This window comes from Neovison vison, chromosome 6 (genome assembly GCF_020171115.1).
Source record: "Neovison vison isolate M4711 chromosome 6, ASM_NN_V1, whole genome shotgun sequence".
NCBI classification, from domain to species: domain Eukaryota; kingdom Metazoa; phylum Chordata; class Mammalia; order Carnivora; family Mustelidae; genus Neogale; species Neogale vison.
The window spans coordinates 10,310,867-10,318,845 of NC_058096.1; positions in this window are offsets into that span (position 1 = coordinate 10,310,867).

Consider the following 7,979-nt stretch of genomic DNA (forward strand, 5'->3'; position numbering starts at 1 on the left):
TATAATACAATGTGTTGGGTGCCAAGGGGCAAGAACCAAGGACTTTGAGAGCACAGAGGGGGCACCTTGATAAGCCTTGGGGAGTCAACAAAGGCAGTTAGGAATCCAGGGGAACAATACGTGGAAAGTTCCAGAAGGAAGACAGACCCTGGCATGTTCAATAGGACTAGAAATGTCCTATTTCTAAGACATTTGAGGAGATTGAGGAGAAAGGCAAGTGGTCAGCCTAGAGAGCACTGCATTCTTGACCCAGGATCCAGCCATGGCAAGTCCTCACTGGAGCACAAGCGACTTTGACAAAGGTAGAGATGGGGCACAGTAAGAAGAGAAATGACAACAACCATGGAGAGGTCCCAAAACTTGCAGGCACAGGCCTCCACTGCCCTTTCTCAGTCGCACGGGATGCCCAGGTCTTCAAATTCTGAACCTCCAAGATGTGTGTGCTCTATCTGTATGTCAAGGGGGCTGTGGAATTGGGTGAAGCCGATGTACCCTCACGGATCTCTACATCCATAAACAGTGTAGACAAGCTAGCTCTGGATGCCTCCAGGAGAGTTGCATATATAAACAGCACTTTCTAAATCACTAACTTGCTCATCTCAGCATGACCTTGTCCAAGAGCAGTAACCAGAGACGGTGCCCCATCTGTCTGGGTTTTCCCTGGACTAGGTACATGGGGCAATTGGGGGGTGGGGAGTGGAGGGGAGGGTCAATGCAAAAACCAGGAAAATCATGGGCAAACTGGCACAAGCTGGTCATCCAAGGACCTTCAGGTAACTTAAAATTTGCACAGAACTCCCGCCGTCTTGGTGTAAAGCAGCCCCGTCTCACACAAGTAGGTGTCTTCAGACCTGCCGGGCACCCTTGGGGACATAAGGCTGTAGCAGGCACCCTGCCCAATCCCCTCCATGCTCACAAGCCATCAACGACCCACCACATGCACCTGAGATACCCCCTGAAGACTTCCCAGCCACAAGTGCTAGGGAGTCAACACCTCCAGCAACCATCCTTGCTGGCCGATGGAAGACTCACACCCCAGCTCCCAAGCTGTTTGGGTGGACAACGGAGGGGTGTTCTCCACACTTGCGCACAAGGAGCCACCAAGCTGGCCTTGGTCACCTGCCCACCGATGCAACCAGCATATGCTCCTTCCACCTCCCTTCCCCACTTCCTTCAGAGTTTCCCAGGATCACTTCCTTTGTCTCAGATCTTTATCTTCAGGACCCATGATGGGGGGACCATGGGCAGACTCCTGCTGGCAAGGATGCTTGATCCTATAGGAAGACCATGGGAGATAGTGAAAAAGGAAAAGTACGAAGGTGATGTCATCACATTTGTGTTTTTACAAGAATATAGACAAAAATTCCTGCTTTCATGAAACCTACATGTGGGGGCAGGAGACTGCAGGGAGCAGAATAAAGCCCCCCTAAGAGGGTCACACCCTAATTCCTGGCATCTGTGAAGATGTTATATGATGAAGGGGAATGGAGGTTGCCGATGAAGTGAAAGTCGCCAATCAGCTGACTTTAGAATAAAGAGATGATATCGAACTAAGTGGTAGGTCAGTGTCACCCCACGTGTTCCATAAAGATGGAAGAGGGGAGGCAGCAGAGTCACCGGGGGAAAGGAAGAGACAGAATGACGGAAGCCAGGGTGGTGAAGTGATCTCAGGGGGCTCTGAGGATGGAAAGGGACCACAAGCCAAAACTGAGGGCAGCTTCTAGAAGCCAGGAAGGCAGGAAAGCTGGCGCTGCCCCCAGGAAGAGACACAACCCTGCTCCGCAGACACCCTTGATTTTAGTGGAACCAGTAACACCCACCGTGGCATTGACCCCTGGAACTATAGGACAATAAATCTGTATTGGTTTAAGCCACTACGTTTACAGTGATTTTTTTTTTTAACAGCAGCCATAACCAGCTAATGCAGGAGCGTAACAGAACAAAATAATCAAAAATCTTGATAATAGTGTAAAAAACCGACTGCCTAGGATAATGATAAGCTTCATGGAGAAAACAAAGCAGCAGAGGGGGATAGGCTGATGGACAGGGCCTGGTTTTAGCTAGAAATATTTTGTTTGCTTGCTTCCAGCTCATGTAGGATGAAAACCTGTGAGCGTCGGAGGCCCCAGAAGCGATCTGACCACCATCAAGTACCTGCTCCCATTCCAGTGGGGAGAACGTGTTCAAATTTGTTACCAACCAACTACTTCCGGGGGGAGGGGGGCTCGGATCACAGCCCCTTTCCTCCTGGTGTAATGCATTCAACATTTGGGAGGAGAATGACACCATTTGTGGATTTTTCTTTTTGTAGGAATCATTCTGATTATCAACGACAAATCAGGCTAGCTGGTTGGAGACTTGCAACAGCTGGCCCTTTCCTGGGGCAGAAACACCTCAGTGGAGCTTGCCCTTGACTCAGAGGAACCCAAAGCCACGAACACACCAAAGGACCAGAAACACCGACACGGAACCACTGTGTTTTCCTAACACGACGCCGCACCCCAGGCCAGAGCAGCTCTGGCTCCCCGGGGAAAGAACGCAGTTCTCGCTGGGTGATTCTGCAGAGCAACTCAGGAGGGATGCTATGGGTTGAAAGTGACCCCGAAAAGGTGTGTTGAGGGCTTGACTCTCAGCACCTGTGAATGTGACCTTATTTGGAAACAGGGTCTTTGCAGGTTGGATTGAGTTCATAGGTGGTCACCTTGGATGGGGGCGGGGGGCTGCCTGGAATCCAGGGATGGCGTCCCTATAGGAGAGGGGGATTGGGTGTCAAAGAGGCCAGAAGGGAGGCCCTGTGACTGTGGAGACAGAGACCAAGCGATGCAGCTACAGCCTGAGGAGGAGCAGGAACCCTCCAAACCTGGAAGGGGTGAGGAAGGACCGTCCCCTGGAGCTTCGGAGCTAGCATCCCCTTGCTGACTCCTTGATTTCTGGCCTCCGGGACCTTGAGGAAGCTCAATGCCCTTGTTTTAAGCCTCCCGGTGCATGGTGCTTCGCTTCCACAGCCCTCAGAAACTGATACACAGGCCAACCTGGGCAAGAGCCGTGGGGCTGGAACGCCACTTAGAGACCCTTCATAAAAGGGACATTCCTCTGTCGGGGCAAAGCCGCCCACCATCAGCCACCCCCTAACCAGCTAAGTTTTAAGACCTGAAGCACAGCCATAGAGAGGCTCACTCTCATTCTCACTGCCTCCCTGCCTCCCTGCCTCTTGCCCCATTGGTCTCTCCTACACAACTGGCTGTTGGTGTCCCTCTAAACATACCCTCCCGGACAGGAGCCCTAAGTTCCCCCTCCTCCAGCTCCAGAGTCACCCTCCAAAGTGTGCATTCTTGCCCCCTTTCCTAGTCAAGGGGTCCATCTCTTTGCACTCAGAAAAGGGGGCTAGAAGTCTGCTCATATTTCCAGAAGACGGGGCAGACATCTGGACATAACATCCCCTCCCTACGAGGGATGCCCAGTCCAGAGGAACCCCCCCCACCAGAGCCTCATTGAACGAGGGGATCCCTCCACGTTGGCCGATCGTGTATGGTGGGAATCAACATCAAGCAGTGTGTGTGAGCAGTATTACATGACAGAGATATTTTTAAGCAATCAGATGCTTCAAGATCCTTCTGTACCTAACCTGTATAGCAGCCTTCTGGGCTCTCGCCATCTGACCCTTCTGCCTGTCTGTCAGATGGAAAATGTTAGGGACATGGCCCTTGGACAGCCAAGATCTCCTTATGCCTCCCACTTATCTCCCTCCTACCCCTGTTCCTTCTTTCTCCGGGCTTTATAAAAAGATGTAGATATAGTGATAACGTCACAGAAAATGGGATACGCCAAGCGACTCTCTTGCAAGTCTGACTTCGACCACGAGGTGGCAGTGTTGCCATGCCTTGCTCTCCTTACCCGACCATTTGCAAGGACTGTCCCCAACAGTGGGGTGACTTCATGCTTTCCGTTTTATTGACACGTCTTCACCAATATCACCCTGGACAGGTACAATTTGCGACTAGTTTGTTCTGGCAAGCTGACTTCACGTTTTTTGCTTTCCATCAGGTGTTTTGTGGCCATATTATTAGACAGTTTTTTTTGTTTTTTGTTTTTTGTTTTAATTAATAGGTTCTGTTCTAGAGTAATTTGGGGATTATAGGAAAAATTGAGCCAAACTACAGGGGATTCTCATCTATCACTTCACTCCACACACAGCACACCGTTTCCCTTGTTGCTGACGTCTTGCCCTGGGGAGGTACATCTCTGTTATTGAGGAGGCAATACTGATACATTGTTATTAACTGAAGTCCATAGGCTACCTTGGGTTTCCTTCCTGGTGGTGCATGTCCTATAGGTTTGGACAAATGTATAATGCTATGTATCTACTGTTATAATGTCATGCAGAGTATTTTCACTGCCCTAAAATTCCCCTGTACCACCTATTCTTCCCTCCCCGATGCCCCCGCCCAAGCCCTGGGAACCACAAATCCATTTACTGTCTCTGTGGTTTTGCCTTTTCCAGAACGTCATGTAGTTGGAATCATAGGGTATGCGGCCTTTTCAGACTGGCTTCCTTCTCTTAGCAATGCACATCTTAGATTCCGCCCTCTCTTTTTGTGGCTGGGAACCTCTTTTTAGCCCTGAATAACGTTTCATTAGCTGACTGTACAACCGTTTATCCGTTCACCTGCTCAAGGGCATTTCGTTGGCTTCTAATTTTTGGTAATTTGAGTAAAAATGCTATAAACAGTCATGTGCAGGTGTTCATGTGGACATAAGTTTTCAACTCACGTAATAGTAAGAAGCACAATTAGCGGATTGTATGGTAAGGCTATGTTTTATTGGGTGATCTTTATCAAGAGGGTTGGCTGACAGTAAGGAATGGTTGGACATTTTCATCTGAACACCATCTCCAACACTGGGGCCCTTGCTGTTTTCTAGCCATGATCGTGGTCCTTCCAGAAATAGACACGAAGTGTCACTGGAGTCCACGGAGCTCCCAGTGGGTAAAAGGAACCCGACCCCCACCCCAAACTTACATGCCCTCCCACGCCTGCGCACTTGACTGATGGGGAAATAGATCTGCCTTTAACACACTAAGCAGAGTTCTACATTCTGAATAGCCTGTGATCTTCTTCTGACCAACACTAGTTTCAAATACTCAGGTGAAGTGGGTTTAGTAGAAGAAAACCTTTTTTTTAAATAAAATAAGGTGGCGACAGTGATTCCACATTGTAGCGAAATGGCCTTGGTCTCGCAAGTGAGTAAGAAACACCCAGATGGGCCCTGAAGAGTAGTTGGGGGTGAGAGACAGGAGACCCCCTCACTACGCCTACAGTGGGGCTCAGCCTGTCCCCCTTACACCCTTAGTAAAAGGCCACCCGACTTAGTAAAAGTAAGAAACCCGCATACCAAATGCAATGCCGACTTTGAGGGAGCTGCAAAGCTCCAGGGAGCCATGTAGCTGAGAGAACAGAGAGCAGCCCCGGGACCAGGACCGGCAGACGACGACGGTGGACACAGGGACTGCTTGAAGCCTCTGTATCGGGAGCAGCCACCCCAGTCCACGCACGGAGGCATGTACACATGTGCACACGCACCTGACACACACCCGTGCATGTGTGCATACATACCCGCTCATACACACACATGAGCCTAGGCACACATTCCCTGCACAAACACAGAGATGCCATGCGTGTGTGCGTGCACAGACGTGCAGGCACGGAGACACACGCAAAAACATTCACATTACACATATACATGCTCACAAATGCTCATGCCTATCTATGCACAAGCTCGTATCCACATACAAACGCACACACATGCGCTCAGGCACAGATACACACAGCACACAGAACACAGCAAAAATCCACCTGCCGCTACCAATAAATGGAACAAACTGAGGGAAGCTAAGTCTATACTCTTCAATACTGGCATCCCAAAGGAAGCCTTTCCCTCTGGCATTTGGAGGTTCATACGCTGTTAGCTGGCTTGAGGCTCCGGCACCGACCACCAGTTACCTTGACCAGAGCCACTGTCCTTTCTTGCAGAGAGCTGCCACACCGCATCCCCACTAGATGAGAGGCCCTAGGGAAATGTCTCATTTGACAGCAGAGGAAACGCATGCTGGCCACTTGGTCCTTCTTTCTTTGGGAGTCAGGCTCACCACTCACCAGACGTAGAGAACAAGCAAGATAAACCATCACTGGAAAACTGCTTTGGAGGCTACAGAGGAAACTCAGCAGACCAATGCGTGTTTTTAATTGGACTAAAACTCTAGAGGGAGGTCAGGTAATAAAGCAATAATTTAAGTGCAAGGAAGGTATGTAAAGAGAAGACAGAACAAGGAAGCTCTGAAAGATTAAACACAGGCTAGCTCAACTCATTTGCAGTACCAGGAGGCAGATCGGGGGGACTTAGGAGTGCTGTGGAAAGGAAGCTTGGGAAAACTCAGCAGGCATGGGTACATTCCCTCTCTTGACTCTGGTTGGTGATGGTTTCATGTGTGTCAAACTTACCAGCTGTATTGCTTAAATCTGTTTAGTTTAGAGCACGCCTATTATATACCTCAATAAAGTGGTCCTATTTTATTAAGATTATGTATTTTAGAGAGAGAGAGTGTGTGTGTGCAGGGAGGAGCAGAAGGGGAGCATGGGTTGGGGAAGAATCTCCAGCAGGCTCCCCTCGGAGCACAGAGCCCGACGTGGGTCTGCATCCCAGGACCCGGATATCAGGAGGTGAGCCAGAACCAAGAGCCACATGCGTAAACAATGGAGCCACCCAGGTACCCCCAGTAAGGTGGTTTTAAAAATATACTTGCCCCAGGATGAGTGCTGAGTAACATATGGAACTGTCGAATCCTTATGTCGTCTGCCCGAAACTGCCTGAAACTGCCGTGTGTTCATTATACTTCAGTTAAAACCGAAAATGCAGACCGACCCCTCCCCCGTCACATCTGTGTAGTCACCCGTAAGGCAGGAGGACAGGCCAATGGGTGGCGTGAAATACACACAGCCCCCCTTTACCGTGGAACAGCTTATTCTGTAAACTAAACAATGGGCTCCAAACCAAGCCAGACCGGGGCTGCCAGGCCGGCTTCCTCACTGAATGGCTTTCGTGTACTCAACGAGGCTTCGGGTCACTTTTCCCAGCTTGCCTCAATGGAAACTCTGATAAAATCTGCGCTCTGCCCGTCGTCGGGGGGATATTGTCAACCACCCATTCATCCCTGCAGCAGCCGGTCATGCCACGCTTGGGGCTGGGATCCACAGACACCGCCGGGCTGGTGCTGTGAGGACTGAATGCTGACTACCTGTGTGCCATGCGCCACGCCGCAGACAAGGAGAACCCCCACCCTCCCTGCTCTCGGGCGGCTCGTGGTGCAATGCAGAAGCAAGACAATGACGGGTTAGAAGGCAGTACAGTCATTATATTTGATAAAGGTGATAAAGAGGGCAATTGTGTATAGGGGACTGTGTAGGGACACATCTCATTCGAGGGGACAGTGGAAAAGGGAGGAAATTTGATGACCCTTATTTGGATGCTGTTCCTCAGAAGTTCCTGGTGATTAACTCAACTGTGAATGGAAGAAGGCACCCGAGTCCTTGGTTCTGCTACACAGCATGGGGGACCCAGCTGTGGTCCTGAGCGAAGAGACTCGAGGGTAGAGATGGAGATCAAGACAATGGGGTAACTTCAGCCCATGTTATTCCCTAGGAAGCGTGGGCAGGATATAGTGATGGTCGCCTGGAGTAGGGAACAGGGGACAGGGATGTAAGGTAAAGGGAGCAGTTTGCAGAGCTCCTGGTTTCTTTCCGGTGATCGGGCAGATTGCAGAGTACAAATTAAAACAGAACAGAGAGGGATGAGCAAGTTTGATGGGAAACATGAAGACTTCCATTTTGGCCTTCCAAAGTGTTCTTTGGGAATTAGCCTGTATTTCAGAGGCCAGTGATGAGCTGGGAAGGTGGAAGGGGCAGAGCTCGCTCAATCCCCAGGCT